This window comes from Caretta caretta, chromosome 8 (genome assembly GCF_965140235.1).
Source record: "Caretta caretta isolate rCarCar2 chromosome 8, rCarCar1.hap1, whole genome shotgun sequence".
NCBI lineage: Eukaryota > Metazoa > Chordata > Testudines > Cheloniidae > Caretta > Caretta caretta.
In genome coordinates, this window is record NC_134213.1 from 22,097,090 (window position 1) to 22,111,112 (window position 14,023).

General features: G+C 48.4%; 1 protein-coding gene across 5 annotated transcripts in view; it reads left to right on the forward strand.

Annotated features, from left to right (window-relative positions):
* Positions 1 to 14,023, forward strand: part of AFAP1L1 (actin filament associated protein 1 like 1) — a 55,202-nt gene that overhangs the window by 2,447 nt on the left and 38,732 nt on the right. The window lies entirely within an intron of this gene.

A 14,023-nucleotide genomic window follows, 5' to 3' on the forward strand; every position in this document is an offset into this window, starting at 1 on the left:
CCACTTGGACCATGTGTCTGTCTAGGGAGTCAGATCAGGGAATTGGGAATCAGACTACAGAAAGCTCTGCCACTGACTTCCTCTGGGAATTGGGGGAAGAGTCATGTTGCCGCTCCGTGCCTCAGTTTCCCCACCTGTGCAATGGGGCTAATCCTAACCTCACAGGAAAGGAAGGGGTTGAGGTGTATGCAGCTGACACCGTACTGTGCTTGTAACCCCTTGTATGTGGCCATTTTATTTGGGCTTGTGACGCCACAGCTTGAATTTTAAAAAAAGGAGTTAATTTTCCCCATCCTCACTTCAGAGGATTTCAGTGGAGTCCACTGTATCCCCTTTGCTGGGTGTTAACATTTGCACTCCTGTGACCAGCAGATTAACAAACTAATGGACCGAAGGAATTAAAGGGCTAATACACACAGCCTCCAAAAGAGGCCACTGATCCTGAGTGTGCAACTTGAGACACCCAAGGCCTGATTCTCAGGCATCTCCGAACAGACATTCGAAATCAGTGGCCCCTTAAAAATGTGGCTGAATATGTCTGTGAAATGCCAGCATTTCCCTGCTAAGGGGGTTCCCTAGTAAGATGAGTTTCCAGTTGGGCACTCTGAGGGTCTGTCTACACTGCAGTTAGACAGCCATGGCTGGCACAGGCCAGCCGACTCAGACTCATCCTCATCCTGGGGCTTGTGCTAAGGGCTGTTTAACTGCGAGACATAGCTATGCCGATGTGACTCTTCAGTGTATACCAGCTGTGACTCTCCAAGTAGGGGCTGAGGTCTGCCTGTGCTGAGCTCTGCTTTGCTGCTTCTCTCTCCTAGGTGCCTTCTATGGTAACTTCAGCAGCAATTGCACTCTCTCCTTTCATGTTTACAATAAATTGCCATTGGCACCCGGGCTGCTCTGTGCTAATCTAAACGTCCTGCTGCCCTTCTGTTTATCAGCTGCAGGCTCTGGGAGCCCTCCATGCTTTGTGTGGTTTCTGGAAGGAGCATCAGTGACTGGAGAGAAACTTCAGATGTGTCCTGGGGCTCCCCTTTCCTAACTGCTGGGTCCTTCACCCTGGATAGAAAAGTCATGTCCCCCCTGCATTGCCTATGTTCTGCCCTCTAGCCACATCCAGTGCTGCTTCCATGTCACACATGCTCTGCCCCTTGTCCCTGCTTAGTGCTTCTCTGGCCCTTAGCCTTACTGGATTTCATGCTCCAGGTGAACCAAATGCTTTGCAAGTGAGGGTGTGTGGGAAAACTCTTGTCCCCAGGGAAAGGTCCAGCTTTCCTGCTCCCTCCTGTAAGCTCCTGAGCAGTGGAACTTGAAAACTCTTGTGATTTGTGTAATAATGCTCTGAGTGTGCACGCATGTGTTTGCACTGATCTCCCTTGTTGACAAGTTCCTGTTTTTGAGCCTTTAGCAACAAGCCATGAGTGGTGTAGGGAGGGGGCCATTTAGTTTAACAAGAGACAGGCCAGCACAAGCAACTAATCTGAGCATTGTGTTAGACAGCTATGGATACAGCCCTCGTGGACCCATTGCTTCTTGCCATTACTTGCTCTTTCCTGACTTTTTGGCTTCTCTAAAATTCCAGCTCTCGGGCCAAATTCCTCCTGGTGTAAATCCATTGATGCCAATAGAGATGCACCAAGGCTAAAGTTGACTTCATCTCACCACAGGAACAAGGAGGCACTGGCTTGGAGGGAGGGACCCTGGATCATACTTGATCTGCTGCCTAAAATTCTGCTGCAGGAATCCCAGCCTCTACTAAAATGCAGCCCTGCAGAAGGGCGTGTGGAGAGGGTGAGGGGGTGAGAAATATTGTATCAGCCCAGCTGTTGGTTTCCAAGGCAAGTGGAGAGCTCTCCCCCACATTGCAGCCATTCCTTCCTCTGGAAACTAAGCCACTGCAATTCTAACCGGACTAAAAGGCAGCCGCTTTTTATAGTTCAGTGCAAACCAGAGAAGAGCAATGGAAGCCCGTCCTTTTGGGTGGGTTTCCATTGCTGCATATGCTCCTTCCCCCCACTACTCTACCCACAGAACATCAGCCTGGAGTGCAGCAATTCCAGGGGAAGATGAAGGTAATTGGGCAGGCACTGTGAATGGAACTGCAGGCAACAAGGAGCCCACCGTCACCCAGACATCAGGATCTCCAATAACTTCAGCAGCTCATTCTGTAAACAAGACTTCCTTCCAGGCCTAGCTTTAGGGGAAACGGCACCCTGGGCAAGCTTATATTTTGGTGCCATCTTTACAATATCATGCCACCCTTACTTCTGCGCTGCTGCTGGCAGCAGTGCTGCCTTCAGAGCTGGGTGCCCAGCTGCCACTCTCCCGACTGACCCCCTACGATAGCCTTGTGACCCCCTTTTGGGTTGGGACCCCACCAGTTTGAGAAACACAGCTCTTGACTATAGTGCCCCTGGTCACAGTGCTCTGAGCTGTTGCCGGCATTGCCCACCCATGAGGCTGGCCCTGCTTCCTGCTAGGCTTGCACCTCCGTGGAGGGACTCCACCTTCCAGTGCCCCACCAGGTTTCCTGAATCCTTGATCATCCTCTCATACAAGGCAGCACATACCACCCCTAGGAGTGGCCAGCAGCAACTAGCCATGCCCTGCTGCTCAGCTTCTGCTCAGTGCTGAGTTCAAGCTCCTCTGGCTCCAGATCCCTAAGTCATAATCTGCTCCTTACTTTGCATCTGCTGGATCAGAGGAGGTTGTAACTAGAGATGTGATTGGAGCCCCAAGTGTGGCAGTATTTAGATCTGGGGTTCTGGTTCAGGCTTATCTCTAATTAGGACAAAGTTTTCTGTCCTGAGTGCTTTTTGCTAGAGCACGAGTTTTAAATAAATTTCAGAAAGGACCATCCTGGGAAAAGAGGAACAGCTGTGACTCCAGTGACTGGGTTCCCTCCCCAGCACCTCAGTCTGGATATCTGGAGTGATACCATCCTGCACGTTGCCAGCCTCCTCACATCAGTAGAGGGTGACTACTTGGGTTGGGGAAAAGCCATGAGCAGGCCTGTGCACTTTACTATTTGCTGGCAATGGATATCTGTTTTGTTCCACACTCCTCAGGCTATTGCAGGGCAGGCCACTTATCACTCAGAGGGCTGTCCTGCATAAAGTGTGGTGTGGAAACGGTGCCCAGTTTCCAGAGCTCACTGTAACCTGGAAATGCTACTCTCCAGAATGATCACTCTGTTCGCGTCAAGGCCCTCTGACTCTGTTGTTCAGCTGCAGTAGATGACGCAAACCCAGCCGCGCTGGAACATGGCATGAATAAACAGCTCCATGCGCTACCCCATCAAGCTTGCAAAAAGTCTGATGAGCAGAGCTCATCCACGCCACCTGGGACTGGTGGATACCCACATGAGGCCAAAGAGACTGCATTGGCTTTCATCCACTTACAGTACTAAAATCTTTTTGCCCTTCTGTAGCATCTTCCAGCCAAGGAGCTCAAAGCGCTTTTCATTTAAACCTTATCCTTCCCTCTAGGCACTAGGAAAGGCTTGCCCAGCACTGTGTGAAAATAAATAAGTGTATTATTTAAGAAGGTTCACCAACCCAACCCTCTCACTCCCCTGTATTTGCAGTTTAGTTCTGAGTCACTCTGTGGCCCCAACATTTTGCTTTTCATAACATTTGTTGCAAAAAAAAAAAAAAAAAGGCAGACTTCTGCTGGAAATAAGTGAGACTATTGATGTTTCATATAGTCTGATGTGAAAATTAATCTTTGCTGTAATGAATTTTGCAATTAGAAATTTTACAAATGCCATGGGTTTTCTTCCTCCAACAGCATTGTTTTCACACACTCGGTCCTGAAAGCAGAACCGCAGTAAACCCAACTGCTGGGTGACACCAAATGTCTTTTGCTAATAAAGAGTCAGAACAGCAGGGAGACATCCTGGTAATTCATTAGGAAGGAAGGTTCGACTAGTGTGTGTGTCTGGTGGGGGGTGCTTCTGGATTTTTGAACTTTTAAAATCCTGGAACTTTGCAAGTTTTTGGTAAAATTTCAATGAAATAAACCAAAATGTGACATCTCATTTCAAGGGGCTTGAATTTCATTGCTGGTACTTTGTAGCGACCTAGTATCATTTTACAGAGTGGGAAACTGAGGCACAGCACGGGCTTGAAACCTGCTTAGGACTTGCTCTAGTCAGGAATAGAAGCTACCACACACACCACCAATCCCAATCCCTGTCCCCTGAGCAGGCACTGTGTCCAGAAATTGAATGCAGACTTGGAAATGCCCAGATCTGTTGTCTATAAACCTGCGTGACATCAATGACCGCCAATCAGAAATCTCCGCATGCGTCCAAGACTGTACGGTGTCTTGGTTTTGTTTGGGGGTTTTTTTCCTGGTTAAGTTTATAAGCTGGCTTGTCCTCTCCAGTACAGGAAGGGTTAAGCTGATAGGAAATCCACGACCTTGACGCTGCACCTGATTCTTCTGATGGCATTCCGCAATGAGCGGAAAGGGAAGGGCTGGTCTCGGCTGAGAAAATACCCTTATCCTGCTCTCAGCTGGGCTCGAAAAAACCTATTGGGGAACACAAATCACAGGCCACAATATCCCTTCAGTGTGCACAGTCATTCATGGGAGAATCTCCTTCTACCACACTGCTGTCCCAAGCATGCAGCTTTGCTTTCTCTGTGGCCCTCTAATATATCAACTTTCCCTGCGAAACACCAATGCTGTGTATTGATAGTGAGCAAAGAGCTACCTGCACACATTCGCCACGGCATCCTGCTCTTCAGTAGCTGCTTAGCTCAAGGTGTAGGGTGCTGTGGTGGCTGTGCTGCAATTTGATCCAGGTTGTGTAAACTAAGAGCAGCCCTTGGGCTCCTGGTCACTTGCTAACACTGTTTAGTTGGGTGCAGTGGCAGTCATGCCTGCTGCACATGCCAGCCTTTGCCAGGCATAGAAAGTGGTGCTTTGGAGAACTTTTTCATGTAACTCTGTGCTTCCAAATTCTTCTTGTGCTTTTTTAAAAAATTTATTATTTTAAACTGAGACTCTGTATAGCGGGAACTCCTCGCTTCAGGAAAAAATCTAAGGTTGGCAAAGAATTCCGAAAAGGAGCTCCCACTCTGGGCTATTGAGGGTGGCTGAGCCATCGACAGACTCTGTGCTGCTCTCCTGTGGTGCTCAGAAGTCATTTGCACTGTGTGTCTTGTATACACGGCCCCTTTGGCTCCCTGCTCATTCTCAGGTTCTAGGTCAAAACTGCCCAGGGTGAGGGGGTTTTAAACTCTCCGTGGGTTTGCTGACCTCATGGGCTGGATCTCACTCTGCTCCATCCTCTGCTGCTCTAGCGACAGCTTCATGTTTTCTGTTCATCCATTCTGGCCACAGCTGGCGAAAGAGCCTTCTGCTCTGCAGCTCATGGAAGTCTGGACCAGTCTCCCCATGTCCCCTCACTGATTCTGCCAAATCTAAACATATTTTTTCTGTGTCTTATTTTCCCCCTTCCTCAGCTGTTCTCTCCTGAAGATGGATTATTTAACCCTAAGCATATTGGGATATTGTGTGACATCTATGTGAGCCAAATCCTGCAGGGTTGTGAGTGGTTTCAGCTCCCATTGACTTTAATAGGAGTGGAGGGTCCCCACCCCCTTCCAGAGGATACTCAAGCCCTACAGGATCTCTAGAGATCCACCTTTGTGCCTTGCTAACCATCAAAGCCATGCCCTTGTCTCTGCAGCGTTCAGCAGTAAGTGATGCCAGGGGGCCAGCTGTAATGATGGCTGGAGTAACTGAGCCCTGGAGTGCTGAGTGTGCAGAATTTCCACCGCAGTGAACACAATTAGCGGTGATCTTAGCTGTCCTGGAGCTTGAGGTTGATGGGGGAGGCACGGTGGAGCCGAAGGGTTTCTGAGAGAGAGGTGGGTAAGCAAAGACAAACCCAATATTTTGGATCCTCTCCCAGCACCATGAGCTAATGGTTCTGGCAGTGAGGAAGCTTCAGCCTGGGAGGGTTTCCTGATGTTGCCTCCAGGTTCTCGTAGTGCCTGTAGAGATAGCTTTTTGTCCTCAGCAGCCTATCGGTAGCTCCTGAGATCCAACTGCCCAGTGGGTATCCCTTCGTTTTAACTCCACTGAGAAATCTTCTGATGAGCCCAGAACGTTTCTGTTAAGGTCACCTCTGTGAGGGCATCGCTAGTTAGATGGCAGTCCCCCCTTTGTATAAGTATCACACGTGGCTGTCTGCCTCAATTTCCCCATCTTCAAAATAGGGTTAAGGATATGGACCTTTCCTTCGCTGGGGGTTGGGACAGCTCACTAGAGAGCTGGTCACTGAGTGCTTTGAAGGCATAAATAGCTGTGTTACCATACTACGGGGCCCTTCCTGTTTGCGTGTTTGTTCTCTGCCTCCCAGAGGAGATGATGGAAACCTCTGTCCTTGTCTGTTCGGCTGCAGCTTCCCGGAGGCTCTTTGAAGCCCCCTTGTCTGTGGGTTTTATTCATGAGCTATTTGCATCCTTGCGTTTCCCAAAATCAACACCAATCCAGGAAAGAAAACCCCAGTACCGGAAATGCATGTCCCTTGGGGCAGCTTTAATTGGGGGCTTAAAGAGACTACCGGGGGGGGGGGTGAGGGAGGCATTTCCCTCCTGACAGGGGGTCTGGCTCTCTGTGATGGCTTGCCCTCCAGAACTGTGCCACTGAGCAGCTCCCTGCTCCAGTCTCTGTGGTCTCCTGGGCCCTTGTCCCCTATCTAAGGGGAGGGCCATGCACGGAGGCCAGGCAAACCTGCTGCTTTCTGCACTCCACAGGGTTTGTTTTGAAGAGACCGATGCCAGCATTTGGCTTGAAAAAGAGAGTTTACTCTGGGTTCTGAGTAATCTGAACACTCGCTCCTTTGGTCTTGTTTGTTTTTATACATTACTCAGCAGGTCTGCACCCTGGCTGGCTATTCCTTTAAAAGGGCATTTCAGCCCTCTCTCTTCATTCATCGTTTAAGACATCATGAAGTGCTCTCAAGCGAGTGGTTGTAAATATACACCCACATTCTGATCTCTATTGCAACAGATTTACACTGGTGTGACTCCATTGACTTCAATGGGGCTACTCCAGATTTACACTGTACATGAGATTATAATTTGGCCTCTAATCAAATGACCCAAACCTGTAATCCTTACCTGGGCAAAATCTGTCTCAAGTACCTATAAAGCTATGGGCTATGGTTACAATCCAGTCAATACTACAGATTGGAACCATGTTTGTAACCAGGTTGGGAAACAATGCGGGTTTGTGTGTGTTTGTATATAGCTGTAGAGCAGATGAGGTAAGGGGGGGGCAAAGGCTGGTATAGGAACTGATCAAAGTTGGGCAATTCATCACTGATGGAGCCACTTGCCACACTATGGCTTTGAGCTGCAGGGGTCTCCCATAGCAGGTGAGCAGACCTGTTCTACATTGCACAAGGGGCAGTCAGGCATGGCATCGCTGTTTGTGAATATATACAGTAGTGTATTTTCTTTGTTTTGTTTTACTCAGCCAAAGAAAATCCAAAACAATAGCCCCCTTCTGACCAGTGGACCGACAGCTGCAACTTGTCCATTTCAGGAGAGTTCAGTTTGCTTTTTCTCCTTGGTTAGCTGTAACAAACCACAAAAACCTTTCAGAGAGTCTGCTAATAATCTCTTTCTCAGGCACCTCCCCATCCTCAGACTTCAAGGTCTCTAAAGAAACCATCAAACCCTTGTGTATCTAGCTGTGTGAATTTAATTTATTTTTTATATCCAATTCAATTACTGGGGATGTTTTGTGTGAGTTTAAATGATCTGTTAATAATTATCTGGATAGCTCACGTTTTGAATTTGTGCAGCTATTCTCCAGTGTGTAATAGAGAATATACCGAAGAGAACAATTCTCCAATGGCAGGAGATGGATTAGGTAACCTAATGGGGCTTTTCCATTTCTATGAATCAGTGTGAAGGCAGCTGTATTCTTCTATCTCTATTAGAGAGACAAGGTAGGTGAGGCTATGTCTACACTAGCATTTTTGTCAGTATAATTTACGTGTGGAAAACACCCCTCTGAGTGACATAAGTTACACCAACAAAAGTGCCGGTGTGGACAGCGCTATGTGGGTGGGAGGTGCTTTCCCGCTGCCATAGCTACCGCTGCTCGTTGGGGGTGGTTTAATTATGTCAATGGGAGAGCTCTCTCTCTACATTGAGATCATGCGGCTACACGGGAGATCATGCAGCTACACCAGTGCCGCTGTAAGGTCCATAGTGTAAACAGATACAGGGTGGACTAAATACAGGGCTGAAAAGAGTTTAGCATGAGTAGTTAACATCTCTTTCAAGGGACCGTTAAAGATGTTTACCCCAGACAGCTCATTCCAGAGTGCAGTGATTAACATGGGGATAATGATAAGAGAAAAACACCCTGTCACTTGTGGGTGAACACTTTTTACAAAACTATCATTCTCTCTCTCTCTCTCTCTCTCTCCCCTCATCCTCAGAAGAAACCTCCACAACACCTTCAACAGATGAGCTTAGGAGCTTGAATTCATAATTTAGCTAGACTCTAAAAATCAGGGACTGAATAGACACACTGGATTTATGGCTTGTTACAACAACCTGTAACCCACTAACAATGACCCCCAGCTGCCTCCCCCCCATCTTTTTCCCTCTTTGACTGGAGGGGTGTCAACACGCCACTTAACCTTAAGTGGTCCCTTGACATATGTGTTAACTGCTTAAGCTCAACAATCTGTTCCACCTTGTATTTAGCTGTGACACTCGGAGTACCTTTCCTAGACCGGAAGAGAAGAGCTCTGTGTAAACTGGAAAGCTTGTCTCTCTCACCAGCACAAGTTGGTCCAGTAAAAGATATTACCTCATCCACCTTGTCCCTTCAATATCCTTGGACCGATAGAAATGTATGCAGTGGTGTAGTCCTATTAGCTATTCTTGTTAACATCCATTAAATCTTACACACGCACTTTCTTTAAAGTATGTGTTAATGCACATCCCTACTGTCCACATGTGTGATGCTCATGCCAGTAAAAACAACCTAATTTGGGAACTCTAGAAAATACATAATTAGCCCTTCTCCTGGATCTTTCATCTACACACCCCCAAGCATTTTAAAAGTATTAAGCTTCACAACAAATCCTTTTTTTTTTAGCAATGGGGAAACTGAGGCCCTGAGCAGGGTCAGGGGGAGGTGACTTACCCAAGATCTCTCACTGAGCCAATGGCAGAATTCAGTGTAGAATCTAGGAAGTCTGACTCCCAGTCCCCTGCTCTAATTGCTAGTTTGGAGTTTCACTGGTTGAAAAATGACTTGAGTCACTAAAATGTCTTAAATTTAGTCTTGCTCCAAGTTCATGTCTAAATATGACAGCAACTGACTCTGCAACCAAACTGCAATCGGGGTCTGCAAGAGCAGACCCTTACTTATGCAGTTAGTCTCTAGGCATGTGGGCTGTTCCATTGACTTCAGCATGGCTACTCATATGAGGAAAGGTATGTTGCCCATCCAAATCCGATGCTGGAGCCTTCAGTCTGGCTTTTCTAGGGCTGAAGCTTTGTGTGGGTAAAAGCCACAAGTGCTTTTTGGACTAGGTTGGGGTGTCCTACTCCTGGCCACTCCCATCTAGGTATTATCCGGCCTCCTTGGCAGATTCTGATTCTGCAAAATTTTACTTTTTAAAAAAAAAAAATATATATAGGCCTTGTGCTTGTGAAGAAGTTTCCCAGTGTGAGTGCCTGGGGTTTCTCAGAATGTCTGTCTGGAGCAGCACAAAGTGTCCCATTTCGCCTTGATATAATGTTAATTCTGAACCCTACAGGTGACAATAAATACCAGCTCTTTGTATTTCTTTAAGCCACGTAATTACATGCACAAACTCTGCAACTCCCCAGACAGAATGTGGAACTGCAAACTAGCTGCATGTACAAACTGCTGACCTGTGTTTGTTCAGTATACAGTGACCATAACCCACTCCCTCACCCCTGTTTCTATTGATGCTATAAGAAGCAGACAACCACAAGGACGTGACCTAGTGGAAGACCTTCCTCTTTCAGCAAGTTCAGAGAAAGGCACTAGAAATGCCAGGGTATAGTTCTGAATCTCTTGGGTCTGAGCCATTGTTTGGTTATGCTGTTGTGAAGAGCAACACTTTTCTCCCCCCAGGTGCCCTAGGCCTGGAGTTTTCATTTGTTTGAAAATGATCCCAGTAGCTGGATTATTGAAAGCTAGTCAACACCCCACTCCTTCAGCCAAGTGCATCCCTGGCATGACTCCAGACTTAATTGGAGCTACCGTGCCACAAATGAGAAATCAGTCTGACTACTGAACTGAAGGGGCTCATGTGTGGGGCAAGGGATGGTAAACCGAAACTCCGCAGAGCTGAAGATTTACCTCTGGAGGTGCAAAGAGTTGACAGAAGTCAGTCTGGAGGAGAATGGGCTGGCCCTCATCCAGCCCTGGTCTAAGTGAGTAGAGTTGCTCTGAAGTCAATTGGAGTTTTTGCCTACTGTCACTAGATGTGGATTTGAGGTTCATGCACGGGCTACTTCCATCCATTTAATGATGAAGATACATAAGTAATTAGCTAAAGGATCACACAAGCCCCTTTATGCTTCTTGCAATAATCTGCAGATCCTTAGCTTTGAGTGGCACCAAAGTGGGGAGCAGAGGGATGCAAATGCTTCCAAACTGCCCAACAGCAGTGTCCTGATGCTCCCGCATCCTACAGGGCTTTCCCAATGGCACCCATGGGGAACAGGAAAGAAGCATAATGGGTTTTTTTTTAATTGTTGTTCCCTCACTATCTGTATACGCAAACAGCATTTAAATGCCAGGTAGTGAACCCCACTGTGTGTGTGAGCTAAAGAGCCAGCTGGTAAAACCCCTGGTTCAGCAGACAATCAGGCCCCAACAGGTGTCCTTTCATGCATGCTGGGGTAGGTCAGGAGGGACTCCACTGGAATCAGTGGAGCTACCCCCGTCTCTAGGGTACGTCTACACTGCAGTCAGAGGTGTGACTGCAGCATGTGTAGACGTACCTTCACTAACTCAAATAGCAGGGATGCCGCAGCAATGTGGGTGTCAACTCAGGCTTTCTGCCTGAGTACAAGCCCACCTGGGACCCTGGTTTATGTACTCAAGTGGCTAGCCTGTGCTGCCGTGGCTTTACTGCTGTTGTTAGAGCTATCTAGATCAAAGCTAGCTCAGGTATGTCTACACATGCTGCAATCACATTGCCTGATTTTACCCTAAATCCAGTGTGTTCTGGCTCTTGGAGAGTCCAAAAGGAGGAGGGCTTTTTGTGCTAAATCAGTTTATCGTTTGTAACTCCAGCTCTCTCCACTTGGGGTTTGACCCCTACCAAACTAGAGAACATGGTAGAGATATAGGTATGTTGCTTCCTAAGGGCCAGTTGGCATCCTTAAAAGCAAAATGCCGCATAAGCTTGAACAGAGCTGGAATCCCTTACTGTAATGGAGAACTGTGGGTTCCTTCTCCCTCCAGCCCCTTCCTTGGGTCTTGGACTGTTGGTACGTGCACTCGGTTTTATGAACTGAAGGTAGCAGGCCCCGTCCTGTTACACTAAGGCCCCTTTTTGCTGCTCTGGCTTCTTAAAGGGGGTAGAATGAACTCCCTGCGAATACCGTTTGTTCTGTGGGCCTCTCTGGCTGGTGAAGGGGCTGAGCTGATGGAAGACCTCTAAACCAGCACTGTTCCCTGGCGTAGAAAGTGGGGCAGGAGGAGGAAGGGTGTAGGCCATGTAGGACGCGCTGAACAACGGCTATTGTGGGCTTCCCAGGGCCCATCTTCACTTTGGACTTGCACTGTCCTGCCCTCTCCCCCCCCCCCCCCCCCACACTCCTTGCTCCTGCCACAAGTTCATAACTGAGAATTAGGACCAGGATCTCTGTGTCTTCCTGTGTAATTGAGAGACTTGACACTTAATAAGTGATAAGCGCTCCCTAGCAAAAGCCCTATTTATGCCAGGAAAATGGTCCATTCCAGGCAATCGTTTATCAACAGGGGGACTCCTGGTCTCCTCAGGTCAGGAGCCAAATTGAACTTGAATGCAGTGCAGCTAGCAACGTTGGCAGCTGTAACGCTACTGAAAATGGTCTGGGCCTATCTACATTAGCATTTCAGCCTGGCCCAGAGGGGAGCCCATTGCTGCCAGCTGTTCTCAGCAGTGAGTCACGGTCGGCGGTGGAGCCAAGGGTGAAGAAGGAATAGTAGGTCAGTGCTATTGCAGCCTTCTTACTATCTAATCTCTGGCTCTCCCATGTCTTCTCCCCCAGCACTGGGACAGGACAAAGGAGCCGGTGGGCCTCTTCTGAAACCTGCAGGCTCCTTCATCCTGTGTAAAAAGCGAAGCCAGCTAGCAATTACATTGTGAACTGAGACCACACCGCCCCCCTTTTCCCCCTGCCTTTGAGTGGCTCTCATGTTAATCCTTCAAGGCTGATTTTTCTAGCCTTATCAGGTAAGGCTATTAATCACCACATGGGGACAGGGAGACACACATCCCTCTCTTGACTCACACAATGTTGGCTTATGGTAGAGATTTTTAACCTGTTCTGAAAGGCAAAACCGGCCAGTCTCTGATCCTAGAGTTCCCTGTTTGGGGAGGCTGCAGGGAGGATTGCTGTATGTGTGGGGTGGGTAAATTCCCTTCCGAGGCGGTCCAATGAGGTCAGAAGGCTTGCAAACCCACACATGGGTGGGGATTAGTGGAGATGGTTTTTTAGGAGAGCTTAGCATTGGCTCCTGCTCAGCAATGGGGCGCTAGAATGCAACAACGGTGTCGGGGTCAGGGGCTACGCAAGGAGCACCTCAGCCTAGCAGAGGCTCTTCCAGGGCAAACTGCCTCTAGTAACATTCAGCACTTGAGTATTCACAGAGTGTTGGCTGTATTCAGCACTTGAATAATAGAAGGGGATGAGGGTTGGGTGTTCTCTAGCCAGACAATCCAGATGAGCCTGAGTATGGGTACTAGGCTTGCATGAATCCCCAAGGCCTTCAGTTCTGGAAACGTCTTGTAAGACCTAAGTGGGCTTCTTAATGACCGAAGCACTCTAGAGAAGAGTGAGTCCCAAGGTGCTTCATCTGCATGCACGCATCACCACTGAAACGCAGCCACGTCGGGAGGGGGGCCAACAGCATGAGCGCTATCTCGTGGGGAGCAGGCGCCACAGGGAGCCCTGCCATTCCCACGCTCTGCGGGGGACTTTGGTGTGGTGGGGGATTCTGAAAGTCCTTCCTTCTCCCCATTGTGTTTCTCAGCCTCTTTGCTGCCATGTTTCTTGCTGCCCCAGCTGTGTACACCTAGTCCTCCTAGGACACCCATCCCCACTACAGCATGTGCCAGTGGACCTCTCTTGAGGCGTTGGGAGAGGCCCAATGGGGAGCAAACTTTGCAGGTTCCCAGCTTCATAACAATTCTTCTGGAAGTTCAAAATAATACAGCCAACACAAAGGAACAATGGTGGGAGAGCCGAGCTTTCCAACACCAGGGAACTTCCTTGCCTGTTGGGGCCTGTGCTTTCCACCCCTTCCACCTCCTTCCCCACTGAAAAGAATGCAGCTTGTGAATGGAAGAGGTGTGGGGAACGAGCAGGGGCCCTGAGCAAATTGCTCCAGCAATCGCAGCTTTTTACAGTGAATAAACAAGACCTTGAATGCTGGCTTGTGGATGGGTTGGGAGGGAGGCAGGCAGCAGAACTGGGGGAGTGCCTCTGAGAGCATGTTGCAGGGGCCTGCATGGTCACAAACATAAAGAAAAGGAGGACTTGTGGCACCTTAGAGACTAACAAATTTATTTGAGCGTAAGCTTTCGTGAGCTACAGCTCACTTCACATGACTCTTCTCTGGGGAGCTGTCCAGGTGCACACTAAAGATCTAAGGGCACTTCCCAAACCAGTAGGGAAGAACCATGGTGTCCTGACCTACCTTCCTGGCTGTAATAAACCAGGCTCCCGAGTTTGATGTGAGCTACAGTTGAAGTGGCCAGAACAGCCAAACCCAGGCATGGTGTGAC